The sequence below is a fragment of the Lissotriton helveticus genome, chromosome 1_2 (assembly GCF_964261635.1).
Source record: "Lissotriton helveticus chromosome 1_2, aLisHel1.1, whole genome shotgun sequence".
Classification (NCBI taxonomy): domain Eukaryota; kingdom Metazoa; phylum Chordata; class Amphibia; order Caudata; family Salamandridae; genus Lissotriton; species Lissotriton helveticus.
In genome coordinates this window covers 399,761,915-399,781,517 of record NC_136058.1, presented here as the reverse complement: position 1 = coordinate 399,781,517, position 19,603 = coordinate 399,761,915, and the positions used below count along the sequence as shown (strand labels likewise).

The 19,603-nt window shown below is 44.4% G+C and overlaps 1 protein-coding gene across 1 annotated transcript in view; it reads right to left on the bottom strand.

The window, feature by feature from the left end:
* The window catches only part of LOC144806407 (CD5 antigen-like), a 381,883-nt gene extending 376,082 nt beyond the window's left edge, over positions 1 to 5,801 (bottom strand). The window contains exon 1 of the mRNA XM_078672771.1: positions 5,689 to 5,801. The gene's annotated coding sequence lies outside the window, so the exon portion shown is untranslated. The remainder of the gene's footprint in view (positions 1 to 5,688) is intronic.
* Positions 5,802 to 19,603: the final 13,802 nt, after the last annotated feature.

The window sequence follows — 19,603 nt, the reverse complement described above, 5'->3', positions numbered from 1 at the left end:
TAGATGCATAACACGTATGAGAATACATATGCAGGTAGAGACATACCTCAGTCACAAGTCCATGCACACCTTAAAACTTGACAGACTGCACTTCCACTTTGAAACCGACACCTACAATTATGCGGTGTACTTAAAATGTACATTTCTGCACACCAATACAAACTATTTTCAACAATATGCCAGGAGCATTAGGAGAGCACTCCCAGCATGCCTCACCAAGTACGATGCATAACTTTGCCTTCGCTTTCCCAAATCATTTGCATAATTCGTTGACGCGTTTCAGGGTTAGGTCCCCTTCTTTATGGGCATGCTGGAATGACACACCTTGAGCTCACCATCTGTTTCATGTGCTTTTCATTCACTTTTAGGCTCTCAATGGGCATTACTGAATGCACATCTTTGTAGATGCATTCTGGGACATGCAGTTCAGATGTGAGCAAATCTTTATTTCCCTTTAGTAGGTTTAGATGCGTCATCACAATTTAAGCCTAATTAGTTTCCTTAGTAGGTATAGGAATTTAAAGGATGTGTTCTGTAGGCAAGTCAAGCCAAGCCCACTGTGGGCGTGTTTGTCAAATAAAAACTGCTCATGGAGGGGATGTTTGCAATGCCGGTTTTTCTTGTTAAAGCCCATGAAGGAGAGGCGTTTAGCCTTGAAATGCGTCGGTGGCAAGATTAACATGAGGCAGTGGAGGAGCGAGCTGCAGTGAGGCTGAGACTTACCTGATGGTATAAGGACACCGTTGAGTGCTCTTCCAATGCTGAGGCATCCTTGTTAAATTAATACAAACTACCATAATCGCGAATCTATCTACCAATATACACATGTTACTATGCACAATCGATTTTAATCATCATTTCAGTACAATAAAACAAACTTCAATATACTTCTCTAAATTTCATAACATATTTCAAACATCACAGTTCTTGAATAATTTCAAAAGTTTGAAAATAAAGCATTTCAAATATAAAAATACCACTACAAAGAGTAAAGCACTACTGCATAATACATATCACACCTCACAGATGTGTAACTCACCTGTCCAATAGTATTGCCGAATATGAAATATCAGAAACTCAGAAGAGATTTTCTGTTGCACACAATAAATGTAATGCACCACTCTCAACAAGGTAAAACCAGTAATGGCAAACGTTCCCTCTCTTTCTGCACCCAAATAAATGTAAGTAACAAATCTAATTGATTCCTACATTAATTCAAATTGTCAAACACATTTATATTGACTAGACATATTAACTCTTTGAAACTGTCTTCTAAAAGTGCCAGAACTGTCGCAGTGTAGCGTCGCGATGGTGCCACGATTCCATACGGGAGTTTAAAAACCTACTTCTATTAATACTAGTTTTTAGAAAACAACAGAGTACTTCTACACATAGTACTGATTTAGAAAAACCTAATTTAGTAACATATCATAAATATAAGTCACCTTTTCACATTTTAAATCCACAATTAACTTTCAACCCTTCCCCATTCTACTTAATCCGTTTCCATAGTAACAGTTTCTGCAGCATTCAACTGCAGTGGCAGGTCACAAGTTCACCGTATTTTCAAGTTCACTACAGTAGCTTACAAATGCAAGTAGCAGGTATGGTTGACTTTTGCAAAATATTACCTTATCTGACATATCAGCCACTCCAGTGCCCAGACACACAATAGGGGGAATAGGGCTACCTATCTGGACCCTCCCATCAAACTAAACACCCCCTACAGCACGCACACAGTTGACTTGGACCATAGACACAGGTCTAGTTTATAATAAGCAAACACAGGAAAGAAACCCAAGGCCAATTACCATTTTCTACAAATACCAAAGAGATTAGGCAACTCCACAGAGTCTAATGCCTTATGTCTAGTAGGTGATTTGCAAAGTTGTTTGCTAAAAATGTGACCTCCATAGTGAGCATTGTAATGGGTCTATACAAGGAACACCTCTTCTAAGGATTGCCCTGTTTGTGATGCAGGACCATTGTGGCAGCTCTAATGTCTTTGCGGAGGCATCCTTCATCCCTGGATTCATGCAACATGACTCACAGTGGTCCAATTATCTTTCAGCTCAAACGTTTAAACACTCTAGAGGAAAACCATTTGGGCCTGGGGGCTCACTTTCTTAGATTGCCTTTGAGAATTCTTCCTGTCACTAGCCCATGGCAAAATGTCTGCATATCTTGCCCTAGAGGTGTGTATCCAATAGCAAGCAGCTTCTACTCAGACGGGCTGTCCGACCTTGTGAGCGGCTGGAAGATATTCATTATCAAGTGAGGCTTCCTGCCCAGACGTTCCCCGGAGAACCGCTCTAGCGCGTGAGTTTTTTTACTTTTACCCTTTTTTGCGTATCTATTTCTGTACTCATATGGGCTCCGTTTACTAAGTGGATGAACTTGATAATAATATTTCTCTGACATACGGACACCGTTATTTTAACTGCTGGACACTTATGTGTCTCACATCTGAAAGAGCCTTTGCGTACTTTGCATACATTTAATCGGACTGTGCGGATTGGATTACAAGATACTTTCGCTTCATCAGATTGAGAGCCCGGTTATTCTGTTATGAACACATTGAGTGCAATTCAGAAAGTGTCATCACACATTAAGTTCTGATTAGAACTTCTGTTCTTAGCCTTGAAAAAGTCGTCTCAAGACGAAACACGTGTCGGCTGTTTTTGTTTCTGTCTCTGTGGGTCAACAAAGAAGAAGACTTAAGAATAACATAATTTTGGCTACATATACCATTGGATCTGTTTCTGCCTATGTTACTGTTGACTCACTGGAGTCCTGTTTTTGTAACTTGATTGGGTTGTGCTCTGTCAATCAAACTCTTTACAAAGGTTTAGGTTATGACAGCATGCCCAGGCGGAGAGGGAACAAGCTGCAGGGACTGCCTTTATTCACAAGCAATGGGTAATAGCAGCTGCAACAGGAAACATGCGTTGACGATCCGAAAATTGGCGCACTTTTTTAAAAAATGTGTCAAGCAGCAACAAAATTATTAAGAAAACAAAAAAAAGCCTTTGCAATATAACCGTCACAATTCCATCATTGCACCTTTGGCGGAGGCTGTACATGGGCCAAATGCAGCTTGGAAATCACCCCTAAAACTAATGCACAGTCCGTGTATGCCTTCTACCTGCTTCCCATTTCGACCTTGGGGACATTGGAAAACCTACAGTTGCTTCCTTGCACTAGGGTCCCATAATTCACTTCCAAGTATTTGCTCAGACCCGGCATTGAATGTGCATTCCTTTCTATAGGAGTCGTCCTGTTGTTCCTCATGACTAGAATCTCGCCTCCAGGATTGTTTGATGGGAATAATACCCACCTGTGACTTGTCTTGAGATTCCGCCCAGGCCGTGTTGCTGTCTCAGACTGCTTATTATCTGCAAATTATTTGTGCATTGAATTTTGTTCCTTGTTTGTGCATTGAATTTTGTTCCTTGTTTGTGCATTGAAATTTGTTCCTTGTGTGTGCATTGAATTATGAGTGTCTGTGTACCAGACCTCTTATTGCATGTTTTCCTGTCCAGTTTCTTGCTTTAGCCAGAGCCTGTGTTTTCTTCCTGTGTCACTTTTGACAGATTTCTCTCCCCTTTGCCTTGTTTTTGCTTTACTCCTTTCTCTGCCCTTTTCTTCATTCAAGTGCTTCCCCTGGGCATCTTCCTTTCTAACTCTTCTTAGTTCGTTTTTTCTGTTTCTGTTATTCATTCCCTTTGCATAATCCTTGGCTTGTCATAACTCTTATATTTTCTCCCCAGTCTTCCACATGTTTCCCTTTGTTTTTTTCATTTTCTCAGTATTTCTCTTGCAGTCTCTTGTTCCCTTAAAGTTCCAGTCTCCGGCTTGTTACATTTCCTGGAATGCTGCTGCTTGTTCTTTCTCATTTGTTCTCTGTTTTTCCCTTGTATACCATGATCTTGACCCTTTGCTACAGCTCTAAGATTGCTTTCTAGTGCTTTCTCTTTGTTTCTCCTTCTGGGCTCTTGGGTCTGGAAAGTGTGCTATTTTTTCTACCCCTGTGTATAGGTGGCATTTATTTGCACAGATGTTGGCTTCCAGCTTCCGATGGCAGTGCATGTCCCACCCTGTGTCTTGTGCTACATGTATTCTTAAGTGTCTTACCTGTGACAGTGTGTTATATCTATTTGTTTTATGGATCACCACTGTGTCTCCTGCTGGATCCATAATGGCTTGTCTCGTGTATGTAAGTACAATCCTTACTTGTGCTCTACGGACCAGGGGGCATATGTATGAAAATCACTGTTTGCGATTCTCCAAATAGCGATTTTTTGAAAATCGCTATTTGAGAATTGCAAAAAGGATGTATGTAAAAAATTGCAAATTTTTAGCGATTTCTTATTTGTCCTTAATTGCGATAGCAAATTGCGAAATCGCAATTAAGGAATACTTTCCCATTCATTTCTATGGGCCAGGAGGTCCATAGGAATGAATGGGAAGTCATTCTCAATTTGCGATTCGCAATTTGAGAATCGCAAATTGAGAATAATTTCAAGGGTGCAAGGGTGTCATAAGGACACCCTGATGCACCCCTGAAATGAACATGTGTGCGCATATGGCACACATACATGCCCTAAGGGCATGTATGTGCGCCACATAGCACCTTCACAAATGTCAAAAAGTGCATTTGTGAAAGAAATTGCAAATTACCACCAACTTGAAGTTGGTGGTAATTTGCGATTTCTTAAGGAGAAATCCCAAAAATTGAATGCTTGTTGCATAGCATTTAAGGAAACGCAATTTGAGATTCCTTAATTTTGCGATGCGATTTCCCCACTACATACCGTTTTGCGAATTTTTAGTCACAAACGCTGCTTTTTTGCGAATACAAATTAAGTTGGTCCATCTGCCCCCAGGTAAAGAATCACCTTTGCTGCGTCCTTTCTATGGGGTTTACAGGGTGACTATCTGTAACAGTGATCTGCACAGAGACATTGACATTCCCTGTTGCTTTGGAAGTTCTGAGTCTTTCCTGTGAACAGCCCTAGTTGTAGCCCAGAGTCTCTGACCATTACTGGTTCAGTTTCCTGTTCACATTAAGGTTGTTTTCCCTTCTCTTTCTTGCTCCTGTGCTGCTTGTGCTGTTCTTTCCTGGTGTGTGCCTCTGCCGCTCTTCTGCCTCTGTACACTACTTGCATCAGCAGACATTCCTTGACCTTGAGTCTGCCTAGAGTCTGGCAGTATCCTCTGACCTAACCACACATCCATCACAAATAAAATTCATTGTTTAGATTGTTGCCAAATACCCTTGCATTTGTATATAAAGCACACACAGTGGTGCCAGGGCACCAACATAATGTAGCAGAAGTCCTTCATGTAACCTCCAACTTAAGTAGTTACAGGAGAAAACACATTTTACAAACATCTTGAAAGATAGACCAATTTGAAGGTCCGAATTACAACATTATCATGGGGGGTACAATCCCGGGTAGGTTTTGAGGGGGGTCGACCAGCATCCAGCCTCACCTCTTTTCCTTGGTTAAAGCATCAACCAGCTGCCAGTGTCCTCTCCAAACAAGAGGACACTGTTTTGAATTTCTCATCGGATCTTTGTATCATCGTCCCAACCACAGAGAGTAAAATACACCACACAACCTGCCTGGAGTTCACAATCTCAACACAGGCGACCCCGCAAAGGGTTAAATAAACATCACTTACTGTCTGAAATCACAGGTGCGTCCGGTGTACAGCTGTGTGTTTTGTCTTCTGGTGCAATCCTGTTCTGCAAGTTCTTTTTCTGCAACTTTTAATTACAATATTTATTCAGTTAGACTTGTAGCTCTGAGCAGAGGTAAATAAGGGAACTGATGACTTATAGTCATGCTTGTTATTGTCTCCACCCCCTCTTCACCTCCTCTCCACCCCCTCTTCACCCCCTCTCCACCCCCTCTCCACCCACCTTTTAGTTCCTCCTCTACACTGAGAAAATTCCAATCACTTGCTTTTCTCTCTGGCTGTGCACAAATCCAAAACATAAATAAAAAGAGAAGAAGGCAAACAGAAACTACACAAATCCATACAAGCAAACCCAATACAATGAAAGGCACAAGCAGATTCACACATATGTATGCATGTGCACACATTACCATAAACAAAAACACAAACAGTAACAATACGATTAACAGGAAAAAGGCACACACACTCAAGAAAACACACACATATATTCGAACACACTAATGCACCTAAACAGACTAGCAGAAACCAACCCACACCAATACATAAACTACACACAATCTCTCTGCTCTCATATTGATTATTTAGATACAAAGACAGAGCAAGGATGCATCTGATGTCAGAATTATTCATTTCCAGAGTCTCCTGTTTAGCAGAGGCATTCTAACACTCACAGCAGAATGATTCATACAACTTCAATGCTCAGCCAGCTGTAACTTCAGAAAGAAAGACATAGGATTAGTTTTACAACACACACTATTTTGTCCCTCCAGGTGTCAGGGAGTCTAATTGGAACATCAGACCCTGCCCCCTTCCTTACATTTAGATTAATCATCCAACATCTTATTTCACAAGACACAGGCTGTCCTCCACAGGATAGAAGAAGATACAGGTTGTTCACCAAAAGGAGGCAACAAGATACAGGCTTTACACCAAAGGAAGGACACGTCATCACAGGCTTTACACTGAGAAAGGAACACCACAGTACAGGCTATCTACTGAAGAAGGAACACCACAGTACAGGCTATCTACTGAAGAAGGAACACCACAGTAAAGGCTATCTACGGAAGAAGGAACACCACAGTACAGGCTATCTACTGAAGAAGGAACACCACAGTACAGGCTATCTACTGAAGAAGGAACACCACAGTAAAGGCAATCTACTGAAGAAGGATCCCCACAGTACAGGCTACTACTGAAGAAGGAACACCACAGCACAGGCTATCTACTGAAGAAGGAACACCACAGTAAAGGCAGTCTACTGAAGAAGGAACACCACAGTACAGGCTATCTACTGAAGAAGGAACACCACAGCACAGGCTATCTACTGAAGGAACACCACAGTACAGGCTATCTACTGAAGAAGGAACACCACAGTACAGGCTATCTACTGAAGAAGGAACACCACAGTACAGGCAATCTACTGAAGAAGGAACATCACAGTACAGGCTATCTACTGAAGAAGGAACACCACAGTACAGGCTATCTACTGAAGAAGGAACACCAGAGTACAGGCTATCTACTGAAGAAGGAACACCACCGTACAGGCTATCTACTGAAGAAGGAACACCACAGTACAGGCTTTCTACTGAAGACTGAAGAAGGAACACCACAGTACAGGCTATATACTGAAGAAGGAACACCAGAGTACAGGCTATCTACTGAAGAAGAAACACCACAGTACAGGCTATCTACTGAAGAAGGAACACCACAGTACAGGCTATCTACTGAAGAAGGAACACCACAGTACAGGCTATCTACTGAAGAAGGAACACCAGAGTACAGGCTATCTACTGAAGAAGGAACACCACAGTAAAGGCAATCTACTGAAGAAGGAACACCACAGTACAGGCTACTACTGAAGAAGGAACACCACAGTACAGGCTATCTACTGAAGAAGGAACACCACAGTAAAGGCAATCTACTGAAGAAGGAACATCACAGAACAGGCTATCTACTGAAGAAGGAACACCACAGTACAGGCAATCTACTGAAGAAGGAACACCACAGTTCAGGCTATCTACTGAAGAAGGAACACCACAGTACAGGCTATCTACTGAAGAAGGAACACCACATGAACACCACAGTACAGGCTATCTACTGAAGAAGGAACACCACAGTAAAGACAATCTACTGAAGAAGGAACACCACAGTACAGACTACTACTGAAGAAGGAACACCACAGTAAAGGCAATCTACTGAAGAAGGAACACCACAGTACAGGCTATCTACTGAAGAAGGAACACCACAGTAAAGGCAATCTACTGAAGGAGGAACACCACAGTACAGGCAATCTACTGAAGAAGGAACACCACAGTACAGGCTATCCACTGAAGAAGGAACACCACAGTACAGGCTATCTACTGAAGAAGGAACACCACAGTAAAGGCAATCTACTGAAGAAGGAACACCACAGTACAGGCTACTACTGAAGAAGGAACACCACACTACAGGCTATCTACTGAAGAAGGAACATCACAGTAAAGGCAATCTACTGAAGAAGGAACACCACAGTACAGGCTATCTACTGAAGAAGGAACACCACAGTACAGGCAATCAACTGAAGGAGGAACACCACAGTACAAGCTATCTACTGAAGAAGGAACACCACAGTAAAGGCAATCTACTGAAGAAGGAACACCACAGTACAGGATATCTACTGAAGAAGGAACACCACAGTACAGGCTATCTACTGAAGAAGGAACACCACAGTAAAGGCTTTCTACTGAAGAAGGAACACCACAGCACAGGCTATCTACTGAAGAAGGAACACCACAGCACAGGCTGTCTACTGAATGAACACCACAGTACAGGCTATCTAGTGAAGAAGGAACACCACAGCACAGGCTATCTACTGAAGAAGGAACACCACAGCACAGGCTATCTACTGAAGAAGGAACACCACCGCACAGGCTATCTACGGAAGAAGGAACACCACAGTACAGGCTATCTACTGAAGAAGGAACACCACAGTACAGGCTATCAACTGAAGGAACACCACAGTACAGGCTATCTACTGAAGAAGGAACACCACAGCATAGGCTATCTACTGAAGAAGGAACACCACAGCACATACTATCTAGTGAAGAAGGAACACCACAGCACAGACTATCTACTGAAGAAGCAACACCACAGCACAGGCTATCTACTGAAGGAACACCACAGTAGAGGCTATCTACTGAAGAAGGACCACCACAGTACAGGCTATCTACTGAAGAAGGAACACCACAGTACAGGATATCTACTGAAGAAGGAACACCACAGTACAGGCTATCTACTGAAGGAACACCACAGTACAGGCTATCTACTGAAGAAGGAACACCACAGCACAGGCTATCTACTGAAGAAGGAACACCACAGCACAGACTATCTAATGAAGAAGGAACACCACAGCAAAGGCTATCTACTGAAGAAGGAACACCACAGCACAGGCTGTCTACTGAATGAACACCACAGTACAGGCTATCTAGTGAAGAAGGAACACCACAGCACAGGCTATCTACTGAAGAAGGAACACCACAGCACAGGCTATCTACTGAAGACGGAACACCACAGTAAATGCAATCTACTGAAGAAGGAACACCACAGTAAAGGCAATCTACTGAAGAAGGAACACCACAGTACAGGCTACTACTGAAGAAGGAACACCACACTACAGGCTATCTACTGAAGAAGGAACATCACAGTAAAGGCAATCTACTGAAGAAGGAACACCACAGTACAGGCTATCTACTGAAGAAGGAACACCACAGCACAGGCAATCAACTGAAGGAGGAACACCACAGTACAAGCTATCTACTGAAGAAGGAACACCACAGTAAAGGCAATCTACTGAAGAAGGAACACCACAGTACAGGATATCTACTGAAGAAGGAACACCACAGTAAAGGCTTTCTACTGAAGAAGGAACACCACAGTACAGGCTATCTACTGAAGGAACACCACAGTACAGGCTATCTACTGAAGAAGGAACACCACAGCACAGGCTATCTACTGAAGAAGGAACACCACAGCACAGGCTGTCTACTGAATGAACACCACAGTACAGGCTATCTAGTGAAGAAGGAACACCACAGCACAGGCTATCTACTGAAGAAGGAACACCACAGCACAGGCTATCTACTGAAGAAGGAACACCACCGCACAGGCTATCTACGGAAGAAGGAACACCACAGTACAGGCTATCTACTGAAGAAGGAACACCACAGTACAGGCTATCTACTGAAGGAACACCACAGTACAGGCTATCTACTGAAGAAGGAACACCACAGCATAGGCTATCTACTGAAGAAGGAACACCACAGCACAGGCTATCTACTGAAGAAGGAACACCACAGTAAATGCAATCTACTGAAGAAGGAACACCACAGTACAGGCTATCTACTGAAGAAGGAACACCACAGTACAGGCTTTCTACTGAAGACTGAAGAAGGAACACCACAGCACAGGCTATCTACTGAAGAAGGAACACCAGAGTACAGGCTATCTACTGAAGAAGGAACACCACAGTACAGGCTATCTACTGAAGTAGGAACACCACAGTACAGGCTATCTACTGAAGAAGGAACACCAGAGTACAGGCTATCTACTGAAGAAGGAACACCACAGTAAAGGCAATCTACTGAAGAAGGAACACCACAGTACAGGCTACTACTGAAGAAGGAACACCACAGTACAGGCTATCTACTGAAGAAGGAACACCACAGTAAAGGCAATCTACTGAAGAAGGAACATCACAGAACAGGCTATCTACTGAAGAAGGAACACCACAGCACAGGCTATCTACTGAAGAAGGAACACCACAGCACAGGCTATCTACTGAAGACGGAACACCACAGTAAATGCAATCTACTGAAGAAGGAACACCACAGTACAGGCTATCTACTGAAGAAGGAACACCACAGTACAGGCTATCTACTGAAGGAACACCACAGTACAGGCTAACTACTGAAGAAGGAACACCACAGCACAGGCTATCTACTGAAGAAGGAACACCACAGAACAGACTATCTAGTGAAGAAGGAACACCACAACACAGGCTATCTACTGAAGAAGGAACACCACAGCACAGGCTATCTACTGAAGCAACACCACAGTACAGGCTATCTACTGAAGAAGGAACACTACAGCACAGGCTATCTACTGAAGAAGGAACACCACAGCACAGGCTGTCAACTGAATGAACACCACAGTACAGGCTATCTAGTGAAGAAGGAACGCCACCACACAGGCTATCTACTGAAGAAGGAACACCACAGCACAAGCTATCTACTGAAGAAGGAACACCACAGCACAGGCTATCTACGGAAAAAGGAACACCACAGTACGGGCTATCTACTGAAGGAGGAACACCACAGCACGGGCTATCTACTGAAGAAGGAACACCACAGCACAGGCTATCTACTGAAGAAGGAACACCACAGCACAGGCTATCTACTGAAGGAGGAACACAACAGCACAGGCTATCTACTGAAGGAGGAAAACCACAGCACAGGCTATCTAAGAAGGAACACTACAGTACAGGCTTTCTAAGCAGGAACACCACAGTACAGGCTATCTACTGTAGAAGGAACACCACAGCACAGGCTATCTACTGAAGAAGGAACACCTCAGCACAGGCTATCTACTGAAGAAGGAACACCACAGCACAGGCTACCTACTGAAGGAGGAACACCACAGTACAGGCTATCTACTATAGAAGGAACACCACAGTAAAGGCAATCTACTGAAGAAGGAACACCACAGTACAGGCTATCTACTGTAGAAGGAACACCACAGCACAGGCTATCTACTGAAGAAGGAACACCACAGCACAGACTATCTAGTGAAGAAGAAACACCACAGCACAGGCTATCTACTGAAGAAGGAGCACCACAGCACAGGCTATCTACTGAAGGAACACCACAGTACAGGCTATCTACTGAAGAAGGAACACCACAGCACAGGCTATCTACTGAAGAAGGAACACCACAGCACAGGCTGTCTGCTGAATGAACACCACAGTACAGGCTATCTAGTGAAGAAGGGACACCACAGCACAGGCTATCTACGGAAGAAGGAACACCACGGCACAGGCTATCTACTGAAGAAGGAACACCACAGCACAGGCTATCTACTGAAGAAGGAACACCACAGCACAGGCTATCTACTGAAGAAGGAACACCACAGCACAGGCTGTCTACTGAATGAACACCACAGTACAGGCTATCTAGTGAAGAAGGAACACCACAGCACAGGCTATCTACTGAAGAAGGAACACCACAGCACAGGCTATCTACTGAAGAAGGAACACCACAGCACAGGCTATCTACTGAAGGAACACCACAGTACAGGCTATCTACTGAAGAAGGAACACCACAGCACAGGCTGTCTACTGAATGAACACCACAGTACAGGCTATCTAGTGAAGAAGGAACACCACAGCACAGGCTATCTACTGAAGAAGGAACACCACAGCACAGGCTATCTACTGAAGAAGGAACACCACAGTAAATGCAATCTACTGAAGAAGGAACACCACAGTACAGGCTATCTACTGAAGAAGGAACACCACAGTACAGGCTTTCTACTGAAGACTGAAGAAGGAACACCACAGCACAGGCTATCTACTGAAGAAGGAACACCAGAGTACAGGCTATCTACTGAAGAAGGAACACCACAGTACAGGCTATCTACTGAAGAAGGAACACCACAGTACAGGCTATCTACTGAAGAAGGAACACCAGAGTACAGGCTATCTACTGAAGAAGGAACACCACAGTAAAGGCAATCTACTGAAGAAGGAACACCACAGTACAGGCTACTACTGAAGAAGGAACACCACAGTACAGGCTATCTACTGAAGAAGGAACACCACAGTAAAGGCAATCTACTGAAGAAGGAACATCACAGAACAGGCTATCTACTGAAGAAGGAACACCACAGTACAGGCAATCTACTGAAGAAGGAACACCACAGTACAGGCTATCTACTGAAGAAGGAACACCACAGTACAGGCTATCTACTGAAGAAGGAACACCACAGTACAGGCTATCTACTGAAGAAGGAACACCACAGTAAAGGCAATCTACTGAAGAAGGAACATCACAGTACAGGCTACTACTGAAGAAGGAACACCACAGTAAAGGCAATCTACTGAAGAAGGAACACCACAGTACAGGCTATCTACTGAAGAAGGAACACCACAGTACAGGCTATCTACTGAAGAAGGAACACCACAGTACAGGCTATCTACTGAAGAAGGAACACCACAGTAAAGGCAATCTACTGAAGAAGGAACACCACAGTACAGGCTACTACTGAAGAAGGAACACCACACTACAGGCTATCTACTGAAGAAGGAACATCACAGTAAAGGCAATCTACTGAAGAAGGAACACCACAGTACAGGCTATCTACTGAAGAAGGAACACCACAGTACAGGCAATCAACTGAAGGAGGAACACCACAGTACAAGCTATCTACTGAAGAAGGAACACCACAGTAAAGGCAATCTACTGAAGAAGGAACCCCACAGTACAGGATATCTACTGAAGAAGGAACACCACAGTACAGGCTATCTACTGAAGAAGGAACACCACAGTAAAGGCTTTCTACTGAAGAAGGAACACCACAGCACAGGCTATCTACTGAAGAAGGAACACCACAGCACAGGCTGTCTACTGAATGAACACCACAGTACAGGCTATCTAGTGAAGAAGGAACACCACAGCACAGGCTATCTACTGAAGAAGGAACACCACAGCACAGGCTATCTACTGAAGAAGGAACACCACCGCACAGGCTATCTACGGAAGAAGGAACACCACAGTACAGGCTATCTACTGAAGAAGGAACACCACAGTACAGGCTATCTACTGAAGGAACACCACAGTACAGGCTATCTACTGAAGAAGGAACACCACAGCATAGGCTATCTACTGAAGAAGGAACACCACAGCACATACTATCTAGTGAAGAAGGAACACCACAGCACAGACTATCTACTGAAGAAGCAACACCACAGCACAGGCTATCTACTGAAGGAACACCACAGTAGAGGCTATCTACTGAAGAAGGACCACCACAGTACAGGCTATCTACTGAAGAAGGAACACCACAGTACAGGATATCTACTGAAGAAGGAACACCACAGTACAGGCTATCTACTGAAGGAACACCACAGTACAGGCTATCTACTGAAGAAGGAACACCACAGCACAGGCTATCTACTGAAGAAGGAACACCACAGCACAGACTATCTAATGAAGAAGGAACACCACAGCAAAGGCTATCTACTGAAGAAGGAACACCACAGCACAGGCTGTCTACTGAATGAACACCACAGTACAGGCTATCTAGTGAAGAAGGAACACCACAGCACAGGCTATCTACTGAAGAAGGAACACCACAGCACAGGCTATCTACTGAAGACGGAACACCACAGTAAATGCAATCTACTGAAGAAGGAACACCACAGTAAAGGCAATCTACTGAAGAAGGAACACCACAGTACAGGCTACTACTGAAGAAGGAACACCACACTACAGGCTATCTACTGAAGAAGGAACATCACAGTAAAGGCAATCTACTGAAGAAGGAACACCACAGCACAGGCAATCAACTGAAGGAGGAACACCACAGTACAAGCTATCTACTGAAGAAGGAACACCACAGTAAAGGCAATCTACTGAAGAAGGAACACCACAGTACAGGATATCTACTGAAGAAGGAACACCACAGTACAGGCTATCTACTGAAGAAGGAACACCACAGTAAAGGCTTTCTACTGAAGAAGGAACACCACAGTACAGGCTATCTACTGAAGGAACACCACAGTACAGGCTATCTACTGAAGAAGGAACACCACAGCACAGGCTATCTACTGAAGAAGGAACACCACAGCACAGGCTGTCTACTGAATGAACACCACAGTACAGGCTATCTAGTGAAGAAGGAACACCACAGCACAGGCTATCTACTGAAGAAGGAACACCACAGCACAGGCTATCTACTGAAGAAGGAACACCACCGCACAGGCTATCTACGGAAGAAGGAACACCACAGTACAGGCTATCTACTGAAGAAGGAACACCACAGTACAGGCTATCTACTGAAGGAACACCACAGTACAGGCTATCTACTGAAGAAGGAACACCACAGCATAGGCTATCTACTGAAGAAGGAACACCACAGCACAGGCTATCTACTGAAGAAGGAACACCACAGTAAATGCAATCTACTGAAGAAGGAACACCACAGTACAGGCTATCTACTGAAGAAGGAACACCACAGTACAGGCTTTCTACTGAAGACTGAAGAAGGAACACCACAGCACAGGCTATCTACTGAAGAAGGAACACCAGAGTACAGGCTATCTACTGAAGAAGGAACACCACAGTACAGGCTATCTACTGAAGAAGGAACACCACAGTACAGGCTATCTACTGAAGAAGGAACACCAGAGTACAGGCTATCTACTGAAGAAGGAACACCACAGTAAAGGCAATCTACTGAAGAAGGAACACCACAGTACAGGCTACTACTGAAGAAGGAACACCACAGTACAGGCTATCTACTGAAGAAGGAACACCACAGTAAAGGCAATCTACTGAAGAAGGAACATCACAGAACAGGCTATCTACTGAAGAAGGAACACCACAGCACAGGCTATCTACTGAAGAAGGAACACCACAGCACAGGCTATCTACTGAAGACGGAACACCACAGTAAATGCAATCTACTGAAGAAGGAACACCACAGTACAGGCTATCTACTGAAGAAGGAACACCACAGTACAGGCTATCTACTGAAGGAACACCACAGTACAGGCTAACTACTGAAGAAGGAACACCACAGCACAGGCTATCTACTGAAGAAGGAACACCACAGAACAGACTATCTAGTGAAGAAGGAACACCACAACACAGGCTATCTACTGAAGAAGGAACACCACAGCACAGGCTATCTACTGAAGCAACACCACAGTACAGGCTATCTACTGAAGAAGGAACACTACAGCACAGGCTATCTACTGAAGAAGGAACACCACAGCACAGGCTGTCAACTGAATGAACACCACAGTACAGGCTATCTAGTGAAGAAGGAACGCCACCACACAGGCTATCTACTGAAGAAGGAACACCACAGCACAAGCTATCTACTGAAGAAGGAACACCACAGCACAGGCTATCTACGGAAAAAGGAACACCACAGTACGGGCTATCTACTGAAGGAGGAACACCACAGCACGGGCTATCTACTGAAGAAGGAACACCACAGCACAGGCTATCTACTGAAGAAGGAACACCACAGCACAGGCTATCTACTGAAGGAGGAACACAACAGCACAGGCTATCTACTGAAGGAGGAAAACCACAGCACAGGCTATCTACTGAAGGAGGAACACCACAGCACAGGCTATCTAAGAAGGAACACTACAGTACAGGCTTTCTAAGCAGGAACACCACAGTACAGGCTATCTACTGTAGAAGGAACACCACAGCACAGGCTATCTACTGAAGAAGGAACACCTCAGCACAGGCTATCTACTGAAGAAGGAACACCACAGCACAGGCTACCTACTGAAGGAGGAACACCACAGTACAGGCTATCTACTATAGAAGGAACACCACAGTAAAGGCAATCTACTGAAGAAGGAACACCACAGTACAGGCTATCTACTGTAGAAGGAACACCACAGCACAGGCTATCTACTGAAGAAGGAACACCACAGCACAGACTATCTAGTGAAGAAGAAACACCACAGCACAGGCTATCTACTGAAGAAGGAGCACCACAGCACAGGCTATCTACTGAAGGAACACCACAGTACAGGCTATCTACTGAAGAAGGAACACCACAGCACAGGCTATCTTCTGAAGAAGGAACACCACAGCACAGGCTGTCTGCTGAATGAACACCACAGTACAGGCTATCTAGTGAAGAAGGGACACCACAGCACAGGCTATCTACGGAAGAAGGAACACCACGGCACAGGCTATCTACTGAAGAAGGAACACCACAGCACAGGCTATCTACTGAAGAAGGAACACCACAGCACAGGCTATCTACTGAAGAAGGAACACCACAGCACAGGCTGTCTACTGAATGAACACCACAGTACAGGCTATCTAGTGAAGAAGGAACACCACAGCACAGGCTATCTACTGAAGAAGGAACACCACAGCACAGGCTATCTACTGAAGAAGGAACACCACAGCACAGGCTATCTACTGAAGGAACACCACAGTACAGGCTATCTACTGAAGAAGGAACACCACAGCACAGGCTGTCTACTGAATGAACACCACAGTACAGGCTATCTAGTGAAGAAGGAACACCACAGCACAGGCTATCTACTGAAGAAGGAACACCACAGCACAGGCTATCTACTGAAGAAGGAACACCACAGTAAATGCAATCTACTGAAGAAGGAACACCACAGTACAGGCTATCTACTGAAGAAGGAACACCACAGTACAGGCTTTCTACTGAAGACTGAAGAAGGAACACCACAGCACAGGCTATCTACTGAAGAAGGAACACCAGAGTACAGGCTATCTACTGAAGAAGGAACACCACAGTACAGGCTATCTACTGAAGAAGGAACACCACAGTACAGGCTATCTACTGAAGAAGGAACACCAGAGTACAGGCTATCTACTGAAGAAGGAACACCACAGTAAAGGCAATCTACTGAAGAAGGAACACCACAGTACAGGCTACTACTGAAGAAGGAACACCACAGTCCAGGCTATCTACTGAAGAAGGAACACCACAGTAAAGGCAATCTACTGAAGAAGGAACATCACAGAACAGGCTATCTACTGAAGAAGGAACACCACAGTACAGGCAATCTACTGAAGAAGGAACACCACAGTACAGGCTATCTACTGAAGAAGGAACACCACAGTACAGGCTATCTACTGAAGAAGGAACACCACAGTACAGGCTATCTACTGAAGAAGGAACACCACAGTAAAGGCAATCTACTGAAGAAGGAACATCACAGTACAGGCTACTACTGAAGAAGGAACACCACAGTAAAGGCAATCTACTGAAGAAGGAACACCACAGTACAGGCTATCTACTGAAGAAGGAACACCACAGTAAAGGCAATCTACTGAAGGAGGAACACCACAGTACAGGCAATCTACTGAAGAAGGAACACCACAGTACAGGCTATCTACTGAAGAAGGAACACCACAGTACAGGCTATCTACTGAAGAAGGAACACCGCAGTACAGGATATCTACTGAAGAAGGAACACCATTGTACAGGCTACTACTGAAGAAGGAACACCACAGTACAGGCTATCTACTGAAGAAGGAACATCACAGTAAAGGCAATCTACTGAAGAAGGAACACCATTGTACAGGCTACTACTGAAGAAGGAACACCACAGTACAGGCTATCTACTGAAGAAGGAACATCACAGTAAAGGCAATCTACTGAAGAAGGAACACCACAGTACAGGCTATCTACTGAAGAAGGAACACCACAGTAAAGGCAATCTACTGAAGGAGGAACACCACAGTACAGGCTATCTACTGAAGAAGGAACACCACAGTAAAGGCAATCTACTGAAGAAGGAACACCGCAGTACAGGATATCTACTGAAGAAGGAACACCACAGTACAGGCTATCTACTGAAGAAGAAACACCACAGTAAAGGCTATCTACTGAAGAAGGAACACCACAGTACAGGCTATCTACTGAAGGAACACCACAGTACAGGCTATCTACTGAAGAAGGAACACCACAGCACAGGCTATCTACTGAAGAAGGAACACCACAGCACAGGCTGTCTACTGAATGAACACCACAGTACAGGCTATCTAGTGAAGAAGGAACACCACAGCACAGGCTATCTACTGAAGAAGGAACACCACAGCACAGGCTATCTACTGAAGAAGGAACAACACCGCACAGGCTATCTACGGAAGAAGGAACACCACAGTACAGGCTATCTACTGAAGAAGGAACACCACAGTACAGGCTATCTACTGAAGGAACACCACAGTACAGGCTATCTACTGAAGAAGGAACACCACAGTACAGGCTATCTACTGAAGAAGGAACACCACAGTAAAGGCAATCTACTGAAGAAGGAACCCCACAGTACAGGCTACTACTGAAGAAGGAACACCACAGCACAGGCTATCTACTGAAGAAGGAACACCACAGTAAAGGCAGTCTACTGAAGAAGGAACACCACAGTACAGGCTATCTACTGAAGAAGGAACACCACAGCACAGGCTATCTACTGAAGGAACACCACAGTACAGGCTATCTACTGAAGAAGGAACACCACAGTACAGGCTATCTACTGAAGAAGGAACACCACAGTACAGGCAATCTACTGAAGAAGGAACATCACAGTACAGGCTATCTACTGAAGAAGGAACACCACAGTACAGGCTATCTACTGAAGAAGGAACACCAGAGTACAGGCTATCTACTGAAGAAGGAACACCACCGTACAGGCTATCTACTGAAGAAGGAACACCACAGTACAGGCTTTCTACTGAAGACTGAAGAAGGAACACCACAGTACAGGCTATCTACTGAAGAAGGAACACCAGAGTACAGGCTATCTACTGAAGAAGGAACACCACAGTACAGGCTATCTACTGAAGAAGGAACACCACAGTACAGGCTATCTACTGAAGAAGGAACACCACAGTACAGGCTATCTACTGAAGAAGGAACACCAGAGTACAGGCTATCTACTGAAGAAGGAACACCACAGTAAAGGCAATCTACTGAAGAAGGAACACCACAGTACAGGCTACTACTGAAGAAGGAACACCACAGTACAGGCTATCTACTGAAGAAGGAACACCACAGTAAAGGCAATCTACTGAAGAAGGAACATCACAGAACAGGCTATCTACTGAAGAAGGAACACCACAGTACA